Raw genomic sequence first — 23,637 nt, forward strand, 5'->3', positions numbered from 1 at the left:
GGACTTGTTCAAGTCACCGATGAGGAAGTAGCACAGTCCAAATGTGACCGTAGGCAGACTCCAGACCGCTGTGAAGACTCCACTCCCAGGATACCTGCCAAGGGCCGCCTCATCGTGTAAGTTAGGTGTTATTCTTTAATTTTTGAAGATTTTATTTATTTTTAGGTACAACTGGGGTACCGGCCAGAGTTGTGTGTGTGAGAGAGAGGATTCATCGGAGTGGGGAGCAGAACAGGCAGGTTGACTGAAATCCAATGCTGAAGGAGCAGCATGGAGACAGGAGACGTCTGCTGCGCCCTGTGGATCAGCTCCTGGGCTGGGGATCGAACTCATATGCCTCAGTGGCTATGGAAAGCTTCAGTGTTGCCACTCAACCCCTGAGCCACCAGGGAGGCCCCTATTATTCTTATTTTTAAACACCAAAGCTGCTTCCCCTACATTTATTTTCATGTTCACATTTAGTTCCACATAGTCGTCATGATTTTACCTTGCTTCAGCTTCATTTCTCTTTTTTTAAAAAAATGTTAGTTTTCAATTGAGGTGGTGTGGTTTGCAACAGCGTATGCTGGAGGGGTGTGAGCTCCCCCCTTTTCAGATGCGTGGCAGCACACCCAAGCCGCCCTACACTGTGGATGCAGCACCAGTGACTTCGCCGGGCTCCTTATCAATTAATCCGTGTTTCCCCCCAGGGTTCCCTAACGCAAATCCAGGCAAAACACGTCTCGGTTCATTTTTGGGCGTATGTTAGTATTTCTCTAGAGTCAGAGTGCCAGAGGATAAATTCCTCGCACAGGGGACACACTAACTGACACACGACGACGGCTCACGGAGAAAGCCAAGTTGCGCCCGGCGCTGAAGGCGGGCTAACAACTGCTTTCCCACACCTCGCACGGGCTGCAGGGCATCCGTCCTTCAAGAGCTTTGCCAATGTGACGGAGGAGGTGAGGGAGATGAAGCCCAATCTCGAGGGGCGCATCTGAGGCTCAGAGACGTTTAGGGGTTCTCCCGCAGAGCCCGCCCGTGACCGAACCCCGACCCAAGAAGTGCCCGACTTTGGAGGTTCGGCCGAGGCAGCGACTGTCCTCTGCGCCGGGCGCCTGGCTGCCTCAGGCTTGGCCACGCAGGCAGGCGGGCTGGCTCCGCGGGCGGCCAAACCCCGGCCGTTCCCGAGCGCCGGCCGCCCGCAGCCCCGCGGTAGGTGACCGAGGTGCCGCCGCCTCCTCAGCTCGGAAATGGCGACCGGCGACCGGCGACCCGGTAGGCCACGCCCCTTCCGGGGCCGGGCCCGCGCGCAGGCCAGAGCGAAGGATCCCCGAGCCAGCGGGAGGTTGGCCGCCAGGAGGGCTTGCGCAAAAGCCGGGAGCCGGCGGCGCCGCAGGTCGGGAGGAGGAGCGCCGAGGGGGCCGCGCTCGCCGGGGCCGCCCGAGCCTTCATCGCGGGCACTGGGGCCGCCATCTTAGATGGCGGGAGGCGGACGCCAGCGAGCGTGAGACGGGAGGCCAGCCTGCCGCTCTCCTTGGGCCCCGCGGAGGGCCAGCTGGCCGGGCTTTGGGGCGTGTGCCCTGAGGCGCGCAGCGCGAGTGCGACGATGCGGGGGCTGCCCGGGGCCCCGTCCCCTGGGCTAGGGACGCGCCGAATGTGACCGCCTCCCGCTCCCTCACCCGCCGCGGGGAGGAGGAGCGGACGAGACGCCGCCGCCGCCGCCGCCGCCGGACGACGGGACACGGAGGCGGCCCGGCTCCGTCAGGTAGGCGGCAGGGTCGGGCCCTGGACTCAGGGCCACCGCGCGGTGGGGCCGAAGGGGCCGCCCTCAGTGATTGCCGGGCCTGGGCGGCGCTGACGGAACGGAGGGCCCGGGCCTGGCCGCTGTCACCCCGGGTGGCGCCGGGCGGGTGGGGGCCCCGGGGCCCGGTGTCATGGCCGGCGAGCCGGGTGCCCACATCCTCACTCACATTTCCTTGTGTTTCGGGGAAATGGGCCAGCGCCTTCCCCGTGCCCAGCGCACTTTCTCGTGTTGGCAGCGGGAAAAACCCAGAACTGCCTCGTAGCTGTGTTGTCACTCGGACCCTTTCCTTTCCGATCGGGTGTTGGGGACACAGGCTAGCACCTTCTCTTAGGTCTGTGTCAAGGGACACTCTCAGGGGGGACGGAAATCGGGACTAGAGACGGAAATGAGTCGGTGCCCCGTGCCCCACCACAAAGGCGGGGGGCCTCGCCTTGGGTTTCGGGACCGTCTGCGGGTTACTAATGAAAGGTTCGGGATGCGTTTAACGAGGATCGGGCCCGGGGTGCTTCGGAATGAAGATCCAGGGCTGGCTTTTGTGTGAGGTGGGAGCCGCCTGGGCGCTTCAGTCCTGCAGCTGCAGAGGCTCTGCAGAGCTAGTTGGTGTCCAGACAGAGGAGTGTGGACATAGCAGAGGCGAGACGGCTGTTTTCATTCATTGTTCCCTTTCCACGGCCCTGGGTGTGCCCTCTGGTATCCATTCTGGGGTGGGAAGTGCGATAGGATCTCCCGTGCCTCCTTGACATGTTGCCCGGATTTTAGGGGTTCGCTTTACCCGAGTAGGGGTGGATTCGCCGCTCGCCCGTGGAGCGTTTCTGCCTGTCTGTGCTCTGGGTTGGGTAGGGGGAGTCTGCGCGCAGCACCTTCCCGAGGCGTCGGACAATGCACTGCGATAAGGGTGGCCGAGGTCAGCGTTTTGGGATTTTGGAGCAGCCAGTTTTTGCCTGGGGAGTTGAGGAAGCTTGTGCAGTGGAGGGGATTTGTGCTCGGAGTTTGGGAGCGCCCTCCTGGAGGGGAGGGTGGCAGGTTGTGCTAAACCAGGGAGCAGCTGGTACAAAGGCCTAAAGGCTGGCAGGAGTTGGGAGGACTTTGAGGAGAACCTGGTGTGTAGGCAGTCAGTGGTGAGGCAGGTGAGGGTCCAGAAGAAAAATTGACTGGAATGTGAGGGGTCTTTAATTGTTGACGATAGTGAGCTAGTTGATCTAATTTGGATTATTTTAAAGGAGTGTTGCTAATTCTTTTTTCTTGCTAATAATTTCCCTCTTGAGGAAGTTGAAAAGATCGACTTAAGTTGCCCACAGTTAAATTCAGTTAATGTTTTTGATTAGTGCTGTATGTCATATGTTGTGCACTTACACAATGGTGAATTTGTAGAGATTCTTGCAAAAGATTCTTTTAGAATTGTACTTGCTCACAGAAATGTTAACTTTATAAATGTGCATTACACTGATACCAGGTTTTTAAGATGGTTGACAATCTAAACCATACTTCCTAGTCATATAGAAATTGCCAGATTTTTATAAAATGTTTGAAAAAGTGTAGAATGCAAATGAGTATTTTTCAGTTTAGTATTTTATATAGTCAAATGTTTCTTTGGATTGATGCCTGGATTTCAGTTTTGTTATAAAGTCTTTCTGTTTTTAAAAGTCCTGTTCTGTTTTTAAAAAATAATTGTGTTGTGATTGTGCTTATGCTGAAATGATTATGATATCAATAGTTCAGTTAGCAGTTCCTAAATCTTTCTTGGGTTGTGATGACTTTGTATCACAGAAGAACATGAAGATTCTTTTGGCTTGTTTTCAACCTTATCACTTCAAGGGCTAAGCTGTTTAACACGCAACAAAAAACGTTTGACCTAGTTGAACACTGGGTGCTAGGGAAAATAAACCTGTTTCTGTTGTAAAAGCTTATCTTTAGGTGTGTGATGTTTGCTTACAAATGTAGGAGATTGCTTAGTCTTGAAAAAATGTGTGTGCTTGCAACGTAGAAGACTTGAGCGAAGTACAGTTGGACATATTTTATGGGATTTTGCTAGCTGGAGAAAACAGTGAGAAGCAGATTTAGCTGGTCATTTATTATGAAGAGTATCTAAAGGATGAAATGGAGAATGATTGCACATCAAGTGTTGTATTACAACTGCTGTGAAACAAATTGCTTTTAGTTGAAAACACGCCATTTGTGAAATCCAAGGTAGTTTGCTCTGAAGATTAAACGACAGCTTCTTATAAGTTAAAATTTACAGGCCACTATTACAGGCCACTAAATTCTTCTTAATGAAAAAATGCCTAATTACAAATTATTATTTCAAGTAGGTGATTAATAGTAGGTGTATGATTCTACTGCATTTTAATTTCAGATAAACCTTTGCTAGGAAGCCACTGCCTAAAAATAGAAAATGTTCCATGAGGGAGAGCTTTTGTTTGCATGTTAGGAACATAATAGGCCATACATAATAATTCGTGGTCTTGGGGAGGAGCTTGTTAGCCAGACAGCATGCCTTAATGTTGACTAGCAAAAGAGAATTTTAAATATTGCCTTTGAAAAGAGTAATGAAATGAAAAATTGAGCATTCATTTGAAAACAGAGGGGTTTTTTTGGTCTTTTAAATTGTGCAGATCTTGAAACTTATTTCTTCAAAACAAATGACACTAGCTGGAAAACTGCTCACTAAATTAATTGAAAAACAAGACATTGGTCCCTCTAGGAAGAGGTTGTTTAACACTTAAGTCTTACTCTCTGTGTGTAGAGGCATGTTTATGTATGTGTATGGATGAATAAGACTGTTTGAACTGACTTGGTTCCAAACTTAATACTTGATAATTTTTGTTACATTCAGTTAATATTTCTGGTATAGGGGTAAATTACATTGCCTATAATCCTCATGCTAGTAATGGCTGGGCATATTACTCTTCCTTTAAAGTTGTGTAGAGGTTCCTTATTTGCTTATTAAAGTTTTCATTTTTAGTTTTACTGTGGCTGAGTCATTCTGTTCCCTTCTCTCTCCCAGAATTACTTGTGTAGATCTGAATGATTTCAATAGTTAACTTTAGATCTTCTTTCTCCTAGAGAATCTCAGTTTAACCAAGGGAAATGTCAGGTGGGTGTTGTTTCTTTGTTATTAGTTTTGGCCCAGGCTATCTGAAGCCTCCTTGGCAAATCACTAAGTGTGTTAATTGCTCACATTCCGATCAGTGTACCTCGCATTTCTTGAGGAACACTTGACACATAATTTTATTTTTAGACTAGTCCTGAGGGCTTTTACTGGGTGGGGATTAACAATGCCAAAACTAGTTTAGAATTTTTAAAACCTTTGTGATTGAGAGATTATTTACATTTTTGGTTATTGAGTGGGAAGCAGTAGGGAGTGACAGTGTTTCAAGGAGACCCAATGTGTTCAGTTGCTTTGGAGCACCCTTGTGGACTTCACAGTGTCATCTTCCTCTTTCTACCTGTTGTATTTCATTTTCTGTCACCCAGTAGCGAGAGTAAGTACATCTTTATATGTATTTTGCCAAGATGCTGTCTCCAATTTATTTTCTTCCAACCTGCTTAATACTGGGATCCCATTTGGACAGGTATTTCCCTTTCTTCATTGATGTACATTTCTGATGGAAGACTCAGGCTATGTCATGTCTGTGTTTTTAAGCTTAAAATTGTGAATTTTCATTTTTCATCTGGTAATTTTGGAGGCATCCTTTTCAATCTTGGGTAGTTTTTCTTTTTTTAAAGATTTATGCATACAGAACTGGGGTACAGGCCAGAGGTGCAGGTGCGGTGAGAGGCTTCACTAGAGACGGTGGGGGCGCAGAACGGACTGATGAAATACACTGCTGAGGGGAGCAGCGGGCGGGCCAGGAGAGGTCTGCCGAACCATGTTGTCACCTCTTGGGCCGGGGATTGAACTCATGCTGAAGTGGCTTTAGCTTCTTGGTGCTGTGCTTTAACCTGCTGCGCCACCAGGGAGGGCCCTGTATCTTGGGTAGTTTTTAACATCTCTCCTTTATCTAGATTTAGGATAGGCGAAATCCTGAGTTTTCTCTGAGAGAACATGAGAGTCTTGTCCTCTGGTAAATTCCAGTAGGAAGCTCGGAGTTTCTGAGAGGTATTTGCCTGGATCCAGATAGCTCACTCAGATAGGAGCAGCTTGTTTATGGTAGAAAAAACTGGCATGAGTTCAAACTTCCAACAATAAGATAAAATAAACTGTGGTAATGGATGGGGCACTCTACTTTTCATGAAATAAAGCATGTATAAAGCATGAAATATTTATAACAGAGAAGACTGGACACAATTATATATGGAATGATTACAGTTGTATCTTAAACCCCCCCAAATACAATGGAATATTATTCAGTCATAAATAAAAATGATTGACTGATAGTTTCTCCATTGTGTAACTCTTGCAAACATGCTAAGTGACAAGAAGCCAGTCAGAAAAAATCACATGTTGAGTAATTCTGTTTATATGACATGTTCCTACTAGGTAAATCCATAGAAACAGAAAGTAAACGAGGGCTAGAGGGAGTGGGAAATAGGTAGTAACTATGAGAGGGGTTTCTTTTTTTGGGGGTGATGAAAATGTTCAAAAATTGATTTGTGGAAATGAATGCATTGCCCTGTGAATATAATAACAGACACATTTAAGTGGTGAGTTGTATGTTGGTGACTTAATATCTTAAGATGTTAAAACTCAAAACCTATATAAGAAGAGAGTACATGTTTCTTTCTTGTTAGATGTTAACTGTTAACTGTGGTTGTTAAACAGTAGATGTTCCTGTTTATACTTTTCTATACTTCCCAAATCCTCGGGTTATGTTGCTTTTGTAAACAGAAAAATACACTGAATAAAGTTCTGTTGACAACTATGTTTTAAAGCGGGTTTGAATTATGTCTACTTCCTCCGTATTCAGTCTTTTATTACTGTTTGCCTGTACTGTTAGAACTTCTGAACAGAACTCTGTTTTCTTCTTCCTTTCCAGGCTAGTGCATTCTCCATTTTAGTATTAGGCTCACTTTCTTTATATGCATATGCTTAAAAACTAACATGTCATTATTCTAACAGATGATATCACATGCCACAGAATTCAAGAGATGCAGAAAGTTGCACTATGCATAGTCATTCTACCTTCCCCTTTCTTTCACAGTGGGAAATACATTCTGGGATTCTTACATATTCGATCTTGTGATGATAGGAGAATGCTCAAGTGTAGAGGTGTTAGCCATGCTTCCTTGTGAAACTATCACAAGAGTCTCTTGTCTGTCAGACTAAGCAAATATGATTTCCCTACTTTTATTTGTTCCTTCTTTTAAGAGCCACTTTGAACATTGTTTTCTAAATACCGTTTTTGGGTTTTCCACCCTCCTCACTCTTGGCCATTATATTTCCTTTTGGGGGAGACTTTTATATCTTTCTTATGGTCTGTACCCTGTAGTTATTTGTATATTTATCACCCTTTTAGATTATAACCTCTCATGCTTCCTACATAATGCACAATTCTTTTCTTACTGATATTTGGGGAAAAATACTCCTCTTGAGAGGCTGAGGGGCCAGATCTGTGTGCTTTGGTGAAGCGGTTGAATCTGAATCCCAGCATATAATACAGGTTTCATCAGATCTTTTATTTAAACTTACATGGTTTGTGTAAGTACTTTTTTGGGTACTAAGCACTTTAAACTTTACGTATATTGTGAAATATTAAAAAAAAAATTTGCTTTCCCTTCTCTTTTCTCAGAGGAGTGTATCTTAACCAACTTTGAATACCCAAAACTTAGCATAGTGCCTGGCCCTGGATTGCAGCACAACTTGTTAAATGTAAGGTTCCAAGTGGTGTTTACTAAATACTTTTTTTCCTATAGGTGTCTTGCATTTTTGGCTAATCATAAGCTCCTTAAAGGTGGGGCATATCTTACTCTTGTTTATATAGCTCGTTTCTAAACTTTGGCTTGACTATATACCAAACATTAATTGAGTGACGATTCAGAGATTAATCATCTATGATTTAGTTCCTTCCTGCTATGTCTGTCTTCCTTTCTTTGTCCTACCCTACCTGTAAAAATGGTGAGTTTACCATTTTTTTAAAGACTTATTTATTTGTGCATACAGAACTGGGGTATGGGCTAGAGGTGCAGAGGCGCTGAGAGGCTTCACCAGAGACAATGGGGAGCAGAACAGGCAGACTGATGAAGTCCACTGCTGAGGGGAGCAGCGGGCATGTCAGGAGAGGTGGATGCGGCGCCATGTGGATCTCCTCCAGGGCTGGGATCGAACTCATGCTGAAGTGGCTTTAGCTTCTTAGTGCTGTGCTTTAACCCGCTGCGCCACCAGGGAGGGCCCTTGATCTTGGGTAAATTTTAACATCTCTCCTTTATCTAGATTTAGGATAGGTGAAATCCTGAGTGTGCTGTTCAGTGGCATTAAGAGTTGTGCAGCCATCACCTTATCTATTTCCAGAACCTTTCATCATTCTGAACAGAAACTCTACCCATTAAAAAATAACTTCTTAATTCTTACCCCCAGCCTCTGGTAAACTCTATTTTACTTTCTTGTTGGGAATTTATCTATTCCAGATATCTTATATAAGAGGATTCATAAAACATTTGTAATTTTGTGTCCTGCTTATTTGTAGTGCAGAGTTTATCCATGTTGTATCATGTATCAGAATCCATCCATTTTATGGCCGAATAATATTCTCTTATATGTATTTCCACTATAATAAACACTAGTTAGGTATTTATACTCTAGATAGCTTACATTTAATTTATCTGACTGTCGATGGACTCAGGTTGTTTTTCCCCTTTTGACATTTATTAATAATGCTGCATGAACATTGGCTTATAAGAATCTCTGTTTGTTTCCAGTTCCTTTGAGTTCCATGCAGGGAGTGGAATTGCTGGGTCATATGTCTTTCTGTTTAAAGTGTTTTGAGGAACTGCCAAGCCCTTTTCCTCAGCAACTGCAGCATTTTACTTTGCTGCCATCAATACACTAATGGTTCCAGTTTCTCTACATCCTTGTCAACACTTGTTGTTTTCCATTTTTTGATAATAACTTTTAATGAATGTGAAGTGGCCCTAGACCTTTTTTCCTTACTGCTTATTAGATGTAAATGGGCAAACCAGAAGTTAGACATTGGTTCTATGTGGATCTGATGGGGCCAATGTATTTTTTTGTATGTACTGTTTGTGTATATATACTTTCATATGTAATTAACTACATATTACATAACTACAATTAAATGCATAACATTAATGTATTCTTGCAAACAATATTTTGATAACTTGGTACTCATTGTAGTTATCTTTATATCCTTATGTCCTCCTTGACTAAAATGTATTTAGTCAGTCCAAGATGAATTTTATCCCTGGGTGAGAAGATATGTTAAGTGAAAAAAGTAGAGTACTAAAATATATATAGTTAAGATTCCATTTTTATAAAGCAAAATATGTATATACATATAAAAAAACTGGATATATATGTCCACACATGTCGATAAACTGTTTATAGATTGTTTTACATAGTTTTCAGTTTTTTCAGTTTTTAACCCTCCTCCATGAACATGTATTCTGTAATCAAAGTACTTTTTGAAAACTAGTAAATTGGAAATTAAAATTATTGCAAAAACCTTGTATAAATATGTGCTTATGTTTTTTGCATAAAATTGTAGCAGACCTCTCCTGACCCTCTGGCTGCTCCCCTCAGCAGCGTACTTTGTCGATTTGCCTGTTCTGTTCCCTGCTCTGCCTCTGGTGAAGCCTGTCACTGCCCCAGCACCTCTGGCTTATATCCCTGTTCTGTATACATAAATAAATAATTATAAAAAAAGAGATTGTAGCATGGAGAAAAAACACCAAGGAATAATATTTGATTAACATAGTTTACTTGATAGAGTTAGGTAAGGGATGAAAGGGAAGGGTTAAGCAAAGAAGTGGTTAAGGAAAGACCATTAATTTATGTTAAGTGCTATAGAAAAAAACTAAACAGGATAAAGTTTTTCCAAGGATGAGAGAGGTTGTTGTTTATAATTGGTTGTATTTGAATAATTTGGTTGTATTTCATTAAATGTGAAGATTTAAAATAAAAGGAAAACTAGTTTTTTGTGATAGTGACTCAGTATCCATAAGAAAATGACTATTATATAGGATTTGCTACTAAAATTCATGCCCTTCACAAGTGTGGAACAGAAATTAGTAGCATAAGGGTCAGTGTTTCCAGGTGTTAATTTAGCAGGATGAGATGTCTGGGTGATTTTTGTTTGTAAGCATTCTTCTTATATTTGCAGTGATTTTTTTTTTTTTTAGCCCATTATTACCTCACCATCAGAATGATTACCCATAAACCTTATTTTATTTGTGATTGTTTATTTTGGTACTTGTGTTAATGGTATATTTTTGCTGCCTAAATGAAGTAACAATGACTGACTTGGAGGTGAAAAGTAAACTTTGCATTAAAAAAGAGTTCTAAGTGATTTGTAGCAAGAGTTACAAATGAAAGTGGTTTCAGCTGTCTTTCACTTGGACCAGATTGTTTTACCTAATTGTTTTTGAAGTAGCTGATTTTAAACTTGCCTTTTAAGAAGCTGAAATCTTTTCTAAACTTGGGGCAGCCCTGTTTGCTAACTTTTAAGAAGGGTAGGTTGTCACATCTCTTGATGTGCATTTAAATTGGCTAGTCATCTGATGAACTTACTACTTTGTGGTCAGCAATTGAGAAAGTGGAGTGAGGAAGCTCAAATTATTGACACAAACACTACCTTGCAGTGCAGCAGAATGCCCTTTGGGCCCCTTTGGGCCAGTTGGGAAACTGCCCAAGTTGTTTCTAAACTGGGGACATATTAGTTACCTAGCTTGGATGAGATGGCGTTTGGTTTTAAGCATTTGAATATATTTGTTCAGCAGAAACCTCTTGGGTGAGGTTGATGTGTGTGTGTGTGTGTGTGTGTGTGTGTGTGTATTTTGGTGTTGTGTGATCAAGCCAATTTAAAAAAACAATAAAACAAAAATACACTCCATCCCTAAAGGTAGTTTGGAGTATTCTTAAACAATTGGTGCTCTAATCTCTCAGATGCACCAGGGCGGGACCTAAGAAAGCAATGAGCTTAAAAGGAGAAATGAATACAGCAAAGTCACACTATGTGCACATCAAAATAAGTGTATTATATTTTCACTCTGCCAAAAAAAAAGTGTTTCTTAATTTAGCCACTTTTAGCCTCCATTCCTTATACTGGTGATAAGTTTTTGTGAGATATCGATTGCATTTGAAGGGAGTGAATCTGTTCTTTAATCATTCTCAATTCTCACAAGACTTAGTTTGACCACCTTCACAGTTGATTATTCTTTTGATGAAGGCTGTATTTATCCAAAAAGTGATCCAAAAGATTATAGCTTGCATTTATTGACTGCTGACTGCTTCCTAGCTTCTTTTAAGAACTCACTGTAATTCATTTATTCTTCCCAACAACCTGATGGTAGTGATATATTATGATCTTTATTTTAGAGAGAAACAGAGATAGATGGGGTAAATACCCTAAATACAGAACATATACTTAAGAAGAGACTAAAGGGATTTTTCTGGACTTGATTCCATCCTGTAACCTATTTTAAGTTTAGAATTTAACCTCTAGGTGTGATGCAAACTTACTATTTTTGTCAGTTTTCTGGGAATGCCCTCTGCTATTTGATATTCTTTGAGTTATAGTAGTTGCTTTTCCTTATAAGCCTTATGATTTACCCCACTTAATCCCAGTAGTATTTTTTCAAGTAAATAGAAGGTTATTGAGGTCAGAAGCCAAGTATTAATTTGCTTTTCCAATTTTTCTTTTTTGTAAAGCCCTTAGTGCCCTTTTATTTATTTATTTTTTTAAGTGCCCTTTTATTTTTATTTTTTAAAGATTTATTTTTGCATACAAGAGCTGGGATGAAGGCTAGAAGTGCAGAGTGATGAGAGAATTCACCAGCGACAGAGTTGGGAGCAGAACAGGCAGATCTAGTGAAATACACTGCTGAGGGGAGCAGTAGATGAGTCCAGAGAGGTCTGCTGGGCCACTAGAGAGGGCCTGATCCATGTGGGTCAGCTCCCTGGCTGGGTGTCCTAGCTCTTGCCGCAGCGGGTGCTGAAAGCATCATGGTGCTGAGACTTAAACCCTTGTGCCTTTAAGGAGGCCCAGGAAGTTAGTTGATAGTAACACTTTTAAAAATGTTCTTTCTGAAACGTTTCCCTTCACTAATCAATAATTCATAAAATTTTAGGAAACTTCTTATCTCTTACATATGTATAAAACAATTGCTTTATGTGGGCACTCTTGACTATGGGCTTATATTGAAGCCTTTACTGTAAGTTTGGGATGACGAGGTATTCCCACCTAGTTATATATATATATATATATATATATAATACCCAGTGTTTCATTTTAAATATTTAGTATTTAGTGGAGGGACTTTCCTCTTTTGGAAAGTTTCTATGCTAGACTTATAGGGTCAAACTACAAGTCTTAGGAGAATTGAGACTGAAAGAATAGATTCACTTCTAATGCAGTCAGCATTCACAAAAACATATCATCAGTATAAGGAATGGTGGCTAAAATATCCTAAATTAAAAAAAAACACTTGTTTTAGAGTAAAAATATAATATGCTCATACTTTAATGTACATATAGTGTGACTTCACTGTCTTCATTTCTCCTTTTAAGCTCATTCCATTCTTTAGTCCAGGCTGGTTCATCTGAGAGATTAGAGTATCAGTTGTTCAAGATTACCAACCTTCCTTTAGGGAATAAGTGTTTTTGTTTTTTAAATTGGATGATCAGACCCTCCCTGGTGGCCCAGCATTTTAGGTTGCAGCACTGCAACCTAGCCACAGCCACTTCAGTGTGAGTTCCATCCCTGGCCCCAGAGGTGACCCACATGGTGCAGCAGACCTCTCCTGTCTGGCCCGCTGTTCCCCTCAGCAGTGTACTTCCTTAATCTGCCTGTTCTGCTCCCCACTCTATCTCTGGTGAAGCCTCTTCACTGCCCCTGAGTTTCTCGCCTGTACCCTAGTTCTGTATGCATGAGTAAAATAAATCTTAAAAAAAAATTTAATTGGACTGCTCACACAACAACCCCCCCAAAAAAAACAAAAACCAAAAACAAACCTCACCCAAGGTTTCTGCTGAACAAGTATATTGAACTTTAGTTAATTCTTTTTGTTCTTAAAATTAAATTTTTTTTATTATATTAGTCTTATTTTTTTAACATATTTTTGTGCATTTTTCCATCTCAGCTGCAATCCGCTTGATTTTCCCATCACCGAATCACCCAATTTTTATTTCTTTTTTGATCAGTTCTTAGGAGAATATTTAAGATACATGGAATTTTGTATCATCATGCTTAAAAGGTCTCTTATTGAAAGATTTCTAAAGGATTTTATTGATTTTTATGACTTTAAAGGTTCACTGTACAGTTGATTAAAACTGAATAGATAACAGTCTCTGGAGTAGTTTTCTGATCAGAATGACTTGCAGTTGTTAAAAATTGTGTGTGTGTTTATTGCTACCAGTAGTTACCGTCTACTCTGTACTTGTAATATATTTTTGAATCTTTTGGTTTATCAGTTAACTGGGGAATACATAATGTGATTTATACTTTAATTAAAATCATATACCTTGTATAGCTCATAAAGCTATTTTTGCCTATATTTTGTTTAAAAGTGAAAAAAGAGAACACTTCTTTTAAGCATTAAGTTGCTTTATGTTCATGGAAATTTCCTTTATTTTTTTTTTAAAGATTTATTTGTGCATACAGAACTGGGGTACAGGCCAGAGGCTCAGGGGCGGCGAGAGGCTTCACCAGAGACAGAGTGGGGAGTGGGGAGCAGAACAGGCAGATCGACGAAGTACACTGCTGAGGGGAGCAGTGGGTGGGTCAGGAGAGGTCTGCTGCACCATGTGGTCACCTCCGGGGCAGGTGGGAATCGAACTCATGCGGAAGTGGCTTTAGCCTCTCAGTGCTGTGCTTCAGCCCGCTGCGCCACCAGGGAGGGCCTCCTTTATTTTCTCTTTAAGTCTGTTCTTTTCCCCCCTATCCTAGGGTAATAAGAAGCTTTTGAGGAGATTATGAAATCTAGGAACAGAGAGAGCTGCTCAAAAAAGTTGTACTATTATTTGTAGGTAATTTAGAAGTGTGTTGGTGTTCTTTACCAGTTCCGAGTTACAGACTGAAAGCATTAAGAATTCATGCAGGCTCTGCAGAGAACCCCTGGGACTATGGAGACAATTTATAAAGAACAAATGAGTGAGATAGTATATAGCCAGTTTTATTCCTTCTGGTAATGTGAGTGCTAAACTAGGGTTTTCACAGTTGATCTGTACTTTGTAACCTAGGACTTAAGTTTTGTAGTACAGTCACCTAGTGACTAAGAGCTTTAGGCTTTCAACCCAGAGAAATCCAGATTGGTGGTTTACTGGCTATCTAGAAAAGTTCTTGATTATTAGAACCCAAAGAACCACCATTGCTTGTATAGTAAATGATAATAAGTAATATATATTGTCTTAGACTAACAGTATGTGCTTCTCATATTATTTAACCCTCACATGTTTAACATATCAGGATTAAATTAATAACATGCCACATTTGGATGTCAGCAAGTAAAGAATACTTGAAAACAGATCACCCAGAAGAGGATGTGGGGAGGGGAGCCCTAGTGAACTGTGGCGGGGGATCACTGGTGCTTTGTTGGTAGGAGTGATGTGGTGACATACATTTGACAAGGTGTATACTTCTACCCCTAGATCATAAACATAGTGTTCTAGACCAGTGTGACCTTAATGAGAAAAAGGATTCATTAAAAAACAAGAAACAAGTAGGTATCTTGTATTCAGATCTTTTATGCCAGACATAGACTTTTAAAGCGCTTGCTTACCAGTTCCCTTCTCTCTGCTTTTAAACCAAGGAAAACCTCGGGGCAGCTGGATAATATTACAGAAGAATTTTAACTCTTGGGCAGTGCCCAGGTTGGATGTATAGGAATTCTTTTATATTGACTAATACTCAGAATTAGTGAGTCATGGTTTGTTGTTCATCACTTGTCTTATTACATAGAGATTTTATTTTCTCTAACCTGTATAACCAATTCTGGGGAGAAAAACTTTTGAAGGTGAAAAAGAATAACTTAAAAGAAATTTTGTAAATTATTCATTGTTTTTGTCTTAAATTCTTAGCCATGTGCTGTAGATTATGAGTTAACTTTCTGAATAAAAGGATATATGTTTTTGATACATCCTCTGTGTATTCTGCATCCTTTAATGGGTAGGAAGAAAGGTCAGGATAGAAAAGGCACTAGATATAGGACTGTTTTCAGTGTATTTAGACTAATTCATTTAATATTAGAAGTGATGTAATCTAAATATGAAGAAAATTTTACATTATAATATATATTTCCCCTTATCCACATAGAGGCCTGATGCCTGTATTGTAAACAATATTTTTAAAATGTTTATAAGCAATACATAATAATTGTAAAAGTATTTACTTCAAAATAGTATAATAGTAACAACATGAAATAATTCTTTTTAAAAATCAGTGTGTTTTGGGCCCTCCCTGAGGCGCAGCCGGTTAAAGTGCAGCGGTAAGAAGCTGAAGCCACTTCCGCATGAGTTCGATCCCCGCCTGCCCTGGAGGTGACCACATGGCGTGGCAGACCTCTCCTGACCTGCCCGCTGCTCCCCTCAGCAGTGGACTTCGACAGTCAGCCTGTTCTGCTCCCCATTCTGTCTCTGGTGAATCCTCTCACTGCCCCTGCATCTCTGGCCTGTACCCCAGTTCTGTGTGCATAAATAAATCTTTTAAAAAAAAATCAGTGTGTTTTATATAATCAAGTCATGATTTAGAGTCAGAGGATTTGAATTTGTTTTCTCTTAAATTTTTAAGGACTCACCAGAGACAGAGTGGGGAACAGAACAGGCAGATGTACTGAAATACCCTGTTGAGGGGAGCAGTGGGGAGACAGGAGAGGTCTGCTGCGCCATGCGGGTCAGTCCCTGGAGGAGATAGAGCTTGTGCTCAGCGGGTGCGGGCAGCTTGGCAGTGCTCCCTGTGCCACCAGGGAGACCCTGAAGTTTATGTTTCCTAACAAAGGGTGTTAGAAATACGTTTAGTCTGTTTAATTTTAACATTCCTGTGAGATATTGGAGAGAGGCAACAAACTGTGAAGTTTTGTATGATTTCAAGTTCTTTTGACTGAAGTAAACTTTGTGGAATCTATTCCAGCCACACAGAATGTATTGCTGCATCCCCAGAAACTAGGAATAGGTAGATTGTTCAAGAATCTCTTCAAAACCCTCACCTAACACCAGAGTGTTTGCCATGGTAGGTATTTTTGTTCACCAAGTTTGTATTTTTAAATGAACTATAATATGGTTTTTGGAGAAAACTATAAAATGAAGTTTTTCAGAGTTTCTTGCACCGATTTGCTGAGGCGTTTTTTGAGAATATTTAACTTCCTTCATTGTATTTACATTTGTTGTATGTGAATGTGTTCCCTTTGCAGAGGGCAAGTAAGATATATTTGGCAAAGTCAACCTTATTCCCAAGTTTTCCCAGTTGCTTTTTCACCCTTAAGCAGAAGGTTTAGGACTTTTTGATTCTTTACCTTTAACACCTGAAGTTGCCTCAATCAGGATTGTTGAAATTGGTTTTTCTTCGCATAGTCCAAAGGTCTCTGACCACCTCTTCCAGGAGAGAGGAGCTGTGGACAAAACAATGAGAAAGGTTGAGTGAGGGCTCACTGGTCTATACTTCCAGAGGCTGGTAAAGCAGCATTTCCCATCCAGACTTTTATGTCTCAGATTAGGCTTTAGGTAGGAGATGGACCTTACCAAACAGGGTAGAGCTACACCCAAGCACTGGGGTCACATTTCCATAATGATAGTCTGAGGATTTGACTTATCCCTAGGCTACTAAATAATAGTTTATATGTGCTCCTTCCTAATAACCTTGCACTTTTTTTTAATTTAAAAAATCTATTTATTTAAAGCTTTATTTATGCATACAAGAACTGGCATACAGGCCAGAGTTGGGGGAGTTTTTGAGAGGATTCACCAGAGACAGAGTGGGGGGCTGAACAGGCAGATGGACTGAAACACACTGCTGAGGGGAAGAGGGATGGCAGGGCTAGGGAAGAGGTCTGCTTCATCACATGGGTTAGCTCCCTGGAGAGGGCCAGGCACTGTGTCTTTAATGCCTGTGCCTTGAAGGAGCCCTAATCTTGCACTTTGAGCAGTCTTGCTTTCAAAAAAATTTTTTTAATAGCATCCAGTAAATTCAAAACACAAAATAACAGTGAAACCCTACCAGGATTTTTGAAAGTTTATTTTGTTTTCTAGTTTGTAATCTGGCACTGTTTATTCGTTTTCAGAAATGCCTTTGAATACTCACATTACTCACATTACTGCTGGAGCTAGGCCTCAGGCTGAGGGTGCTAAAATGAGGAGGTTGAGTTTGAAGTGCCTTCACAGCCTGGCATTCTACTGGATTGTGTCAGAATAAACTATGCAGGTGTCCTCTGCAGATCACTTCTTAGTAGTTGCTAGGAAGTAAACTTGATTTTTTTCCAGATTTTAAAACAAATCAGTTCCACAAACATAGTATGGCCCCTATATTTACCACCTCCATTGCTCAGTCTGTAACATGTTTGCATGCCAGAGTATTGTACCTGCTATAGCCAGTTTTTCAGACACTGGGTGCTTTGTGGGGGCAGTGTTCATCGAGCTACAGACCCTCCGGAAATAAGGCACACACTACTTTTTGCTGAGGCCAGCAGAATGCTTGTGGCTTTGCTAACATCTGAAGTTTAAGTGGTAGTTCTGATTTATTGCTGGAGGCCAGAGTGCAAGGTATTATGGATAGGACTTGCACCTTGTCTTCCTGCTAATGTTTAGATTTTTGAAAAGATTATTTCTTGAAAGTATAAGGAAAAGAAAATCACTAGCCTGTTTTTCTCTTTAGACTTTCTGGTTGGCATAGTGTAGTAAACTCATTGGCTCTTCTGGTGCATGTTGTTCATGGAAACTCTTGAGAGTCTACTCCTGGTTTAAAGAAAAATTGAGTTTACTTTGATGTTTTCCTTAACATTTCTATATTTTTTAATTATTCAAGAAGGAGTTTGAGGAACTTGTTGAACTATAGAAGTCAATTAATTGTAGCCTATAAAGCCTGTTGACATTCAACTGTTCTTGTTTTTATTCATTATGAATTCGCTTCATCCTTACTAAATTAGAGAATTATTCTTAGGGCTACCAGGTATAGCTTAAGGCATTTGACCCCATGGCAAATAGAGTGGTTGCTATCTGATTGTAGAATCATTTGCAAACATGATGTGAAAATGTGGTGGTCTTCCCAGGTATTAGGTTTTTCCATGTTCTGGAAGTTGCTGGAAATCGTAACTTTTTAAAGCGTGTTTTTCTCTTTAATTTTGCTTAATATTCAGTTGGTTTCACCCTTGGTAACTTATGTATATAAATAATATTTTATATTAACATCTAAGCGTTAAAACTACTATTATATGGTTATGCTTAAGTAGGCATCTTTGTTGTAAGCTGCATACCCAGAATTGTATTTCTTCTAGGCTGAACTGTGCCCTCCTTCTCTAATCTGAACACTTCTCATTCTACAGCCTTTGTTCAGCATGACTTTATGCATACTTAATTGACACATTTCTCTTGTTCTTCAGTAGAGGTGCTGTGATTTAAAACCACTTTTCATTTTCAGCAGTGTGTATTTAGGATGTATTGGCTATGTGTTGTGTAGGTAGAAAGTATTTACTGCTTAGTGTGGCAGCAAGTGAATGAGAATGGTGCCTGGTTTTATTTTGCGGATTAATAAAAAAAAATATGAAGGGGCCCTCTCTGGTGGAACAAGGGGCTTTACAGCACGATGAAGCTATCTGCAGCCACTGCAGCCTGCAGCACAAGTTCAATCCCTGGCACAGGGAGGTGACCCCCATGCACAGAACTGACCTACCTGCCTGGCCCACTGCTCCCCTCAGTGGTGTATTTCAATCTGCCTATTCTGCTCCCCACTCTGTCTCTGGAGAATCCTCTCATCCCCTGCACCTCTGGCCTGTACCTTGGTTCTTGTGTGCAAAAATAAAATCTTTTTAAAAAAATACTAAGATAAAACATCCTACTTAAAATAAAAAACAAAAACTATGAGGGGAAATGCCAGAAAATACTAATAAATCAAACTCTGGAAGTAACTCCAGCATAGTAGAATTCTATGATGGCTTCAGTGGGTTTTTAATTAGCTGAATTTTGTTTCGGATCTTATGAACTGTTACTTGATTTTTTTAAAAATAATATAATGACTTGCTTTTACATAATTTTTTGTGCATTTTTCCATATCAGTTGCAATCCCCTTGGGCTTCCCATCACCAAATCACCCATGTGATTTTTTTAAAAAAAGATTTACTTATTTATGCATACAGAACTGGGGTACACGCCAGAGGTGCAGAGGTGGTGAGAGGCTTCACCAGAGACCCGGTGGGGAGCAGAACTGTTAGATCAATGAAGCACACTGCTGAGGGGAGCAGTGGTTCTGTCAGGAGAGGTCTGCAGCGTCATGTGGTCACCTCTGGGGCGGGGATTGAACTCGTGCTGAAGTGGCTTTAGCTTCTCAGTGCTGCGCGTTAGCCCGCTGTGCCGCCAGGGAGGGCCTGTTACTTGATTTTAATGGACTGTCAATCAGTAAATGTATCGTGCCAATTGGGTAGTTTTCCTGTAGTTGTCAAGTATTCTAATTCTAGATGTTGTCATCAATAGGGCAGGTCCAAAGGCTTTTTTTGTCTTTTGTGCTCTTTACATACAAGCTTTATTACCCCTTTTTTTCAAAGCAGGTTATCCACAGCAAACGCTGAGGAGTCTGGGAATTTATATGGGTAAATACAGTGATGATCCGGCAACCAGACTGACAAGTGTCTGAAGAATGCAAAGGAAACACACAACTCTGTTGTCGCTTAACATTCACTATCACTGTTTTTGAAACGTTTCTGCCAGATTACAGCTAACTTTACAGTAGATTAAATGCCAGTTCTTAAAGCCTGAAGGTTCTTTGAAGTCTTGTGTTACGCTGGTTGCTCTTTCTTCTGTAGTCTGCCCTCCCTCCCATTTAAAAATCTTTGATTTTTGAATTTGACTTAATAAAGTAAAGGACATATAAAAGGTGTATTGTACACATACTTTAAAATATTAGTTACCTCATGTATAGGTCTTGTGTGGAGCTGCTTCCCCATGCCAAACAGTCCTAACACAAGAGCGTCTGAGAATTCAGCTCTCCTGAGCTCAGTTGGCACTTCCTACACAGTGTCAGAATCCACAGCATGGACTCGGTCTTCCAGGACCTTCCTTCACTGGAGACGCCGACAAAAGTCCAGGCTGTCTCCTGGACTACAGAATGGAGGTTTTTAATCTTTTTGCTGTTAGCAACAATGCATCTATGGAAGAATAGTCTTATATTCTGAGGTTTTGATACCTGTGGGCCCACCCTGATGTTTTATAAGTACAATCCACTGGAGAGAAAACACCTGGAATAGTTTTATGAGATGTATTTGGAAATGTTGAAAGGAGTGAGGGTCTTTTATTTTACATTTAGAGTTAACAGGGGTCCTGAAACTCCTGGGAGTGGAACTGACCTAGTCCTTCACACCTCCTTTTATGACAAAACCACAGGTCCAGGATGGTGCATGGGCCCTGCCCAATGCCTCCAAATTCAGTATCAGTGACTTTTTTTTTCTTTAAAGATTTATTTATTTATGCATACTAGAATTGGGGTATAGGCCAGAGGTGAGGGGGAGGTAAGAGAGCAGACCAGGAAGATTTACTGAAATACAGTACTGTTGAGGGGAGCAATGGGTGAGACAAGAGAGGTCTGCTGCGCCATGAGGGTCAGCTCCCTGGCTGGGGACTGGGGATAGAACTCATGCTGCAGTGGCCGGCAGTAGCTTGATAGCGCTATTTTTAAACCCCATACGACCAGGGAGACCTGCAGTATCAATGACTTTTAATAGTGTTTTGACTTGTAATGATCAATATGCTCTCTTTTTTTGTTTTGCTTAGGTTTCAGCAGCTTCCTTTAAAAAAAAAAAAAAGTGTAGGGGCCTCCATAGTGGCACAAGGGATTAAGACAAACAGAACTATGAAGCTGTCCATAGCCACTGCAGCTCAAGTTCAATCTCCGGCCATGGAGGTGACCCACTTGGTTCAGCAGACTTCTCCTGTCTCCCTGCTGCTCCCCTCAGCAGTATATTTCAGTGTGTTCTGTTCCCCAATCTGTTTCTGGTGAATTCTCTTACCTCTTGCATCTCTGGCCTTCACCCCAGCTCTTGTATGCATAAATAAATCTTTTTTAAAAATGTAAAATATACACAACATAAATTTACCATCCTAAACATTTTTAAGTGTATAGTTGCATTTAGTATATTCACACTGCCATAACTTTACATCACCACCATCTTCAGAACTTTTCCATCTTCTCAGACTGAAAGGCTGTACCTATTCTTACTCCCTTCTTCTGTGTCCGGCTCTTGGCTACTACCATTCTGCTTTGTTATTTCTGTGAATTTGGCTACTCTAGGCACACCATATAATATACAATAGTTGTCTTTTATGACTATTTTATTTCATTTAGCATTATTCCTCAAATTTCATCCGTGTTGTAGCTTCATCAGAATATCTTCTTTTTAAAGGCTTAATGGTATTTGTGTGTGTGTGTAGCACATTTTGTTCAGCAGCTTGGTTGGCAAATATTTGGGTTGCTTCCACTTTTACTTTTGTTATGGTGAAAAGGATGCTTTGAACATGGATGTGCAAGTATAATGTCTAGTCCTTGCTTCTAGTTGTTTTGCATCTGTATTCAGAGTGGGGAGCAGAAGAGAATTTGTGGGATAATTTGATAATTCTATTTTTAGTGTTTTAAGGAACTGCCACACTATTTTCCATAGTGGTTGTACCATTTTACATTTCTGCTAGCAGTGCACAAGAGTTTCTCTACATGCTTACCAACAGTTCTTCCTTCTACTTTTTGTAAGAGCCATCCTAGTGGGTGTGAAGTATGGTGTATCTTGTAGTTTTGATTATCATTTCCTTAATGATTAGTGATAAACACTGTTTAAAATTCTTACTGGCTTTTTATATCCTTGACTTGTTTTAAAATTTGGTTGTCTTCATTATTGACTTGTAAGAGTTCTTTATTCCATATAATATAAAATATTTATATCAGATACTTGATTTATGAATATTTCCTCCCAGTTTTTATTCTCTGGATGGTGTCATTTGAAGCACAGAAGTTTTTGATTTTGATAAAGTCCAGTTTATCTGATTTTTCTTTTGTTGCAGGTACTTTAAGAAACCTCTGCCAAATCCAAAATTATAAATATTTAGTCCTGTTCTTTTACGTGTTTTATAGTTTTAGCTTTTGTATTTATTTAGATCTTTATCCATTTGGATTAATTTTTGCATATACTGTGAAGTAGGGGTCCAACTTTATTCTTTTGCATGTAATACCCAGTTGTTCCGGTTCCATTTGTGCCGGGATCTTTGACTTGTATGACATCCTTCTCATTTCTGTTCCACTGAAAATGGAAGTGTGAGTCCTCAACTTTGTTCTCCATTTTTAAGATTGTTATGTTTTGTCTGCCTTGAGTTTCCATTAGAATTTTTAGGATTGACGTGTCAGTTTCTACAAAAACACCCAACTGAAATTCTTACAGGGATTGTGTTGAATCCATAGACCAGTTTGGAGAATGTCGCCATCTTTGCAGCACACTTGCTTTTAACTGCTTTGGCCATTCATAGACCAACATTCTTTTCTATAGCGTCTGTGTTTATATGTCCTCAGTTCAAAAGATCATCTGTTTGGTGTCTCAATTTCAAGTCAAATTCTCAACTTGGATCCTTGCTCTATTCAGTTATACTGAGACTTACAGGGGCAGGATCATGGAGATAAACATATGAGCAGCTCACCTGGGGGTTTATTCTTTGGGAGAAGGGATTTCTCAAAAAAGGAGTGTGGGTTTGGGAGACAACATAGAGATGTCCCCCACACTTTCCACTGTAATTGAGGGTAGTAAGTGAAACAATTGGAGATACAGTGAAATTGTCTTGAGGTACATTCACAGTTACTGCAGGAGGAAGTGTAGGAGTCAGAAAAACAAAAAAGATGCATTTGGAGACAGAAGGAACTCCTAGAAGTGCAGTGAAGTAGTGATAGTCTCTTTAGGGGAGAGAGGAACATTAGGCTGAGAAAAATCCTAGCTTTGATTGTTCAGATTTGCAGGTGACTAGTTTTGCTTAAAAGTCAGACAGGGTAAATAAGGGCATTACTTAAAAAATGTGTTGCCGGTTCTCCCTGGTGGCACAGCGGATTAAAGCACAGCACTAAGAAGCTAAAGCCACTTCAGCATGAGTTTGAACTCCGCCCCGGAGGTGACCCACATGGCGCGGCAGACCTCTTCTGCCTTGCTGGCTGCTGCCCTCAGCGGTGTACTTTGTCAATCGGCCTGTTCTGCTCCTCACTCAGTCTCTGGTGAATCCTCTCACCGCCCCTGCACTTCTGGCCTGTACCTCAATTCTGTATGCATAAATAAATCTTCAAAAAAAAAATGTGTTGTCTATGCTACAATGTTTCACCAATTCTTGTCCTTTAAATTACACCTTCCTGGTTTTCTTTTCTTTCTTTCCTTTTTTTTTTTAAGATTTATTTATTTATACAAAACTGGGGTACAGGCCAGAGATGCGGAGGGTGAAAGGATTCACCAGGGACAGAGTGGGGAGCAGAACAGGCAGATCAACGAAGTCCACTGCTGAGGGGAGCAGCGGGCGGGCCAGGAGG

At 40.9% G+C, this 23,637-nt stretch overlaps 1 protein-coding gene across 2 annotated transcripts in view; it reads left to right on the plus strand.

Annotated features, from left to right (window-relative positions):
- The first annotated feature begins 1,394 nt into the window (after positions 1 to 1,394).
- Positions 1,395 to 23,637, plus strand: part of RAF1 (Raf-1 proto-oncogene, serine/threonine kinase) — a 47,278-nt gene continuing 25,035 nt past the window's right edge. Inside the window, exon 1 of one of the 2 annotated variants that reach the window (XM_012732151.1) lies at positions 1,395 to 1,747. The gene's annotated coding sequence lies outside the window, so the exon portion shown is untranslated. The remainder of the gene's footprint in view (positions 1,748 to 23,637) is intronic. The other variant, XM_004692364.1, reaches the window with a different exon arrangement.

Source organism: Condylura cristata, unplaced genomic scaffold, assembly GCF_000260355.1.
Source record: "Condylura cristata isolate star-nosed mole 26May11 unplaced genomic scaffold, ConCri1.0 scaffold00033, whole genome shotgun sequence".
Taxonomy (NCBI): Eukaryota; Metazoa; Chordata; class Mammalia; order Eulipotyphla; family Talpidae; genus Condylura; species Condylura cristata.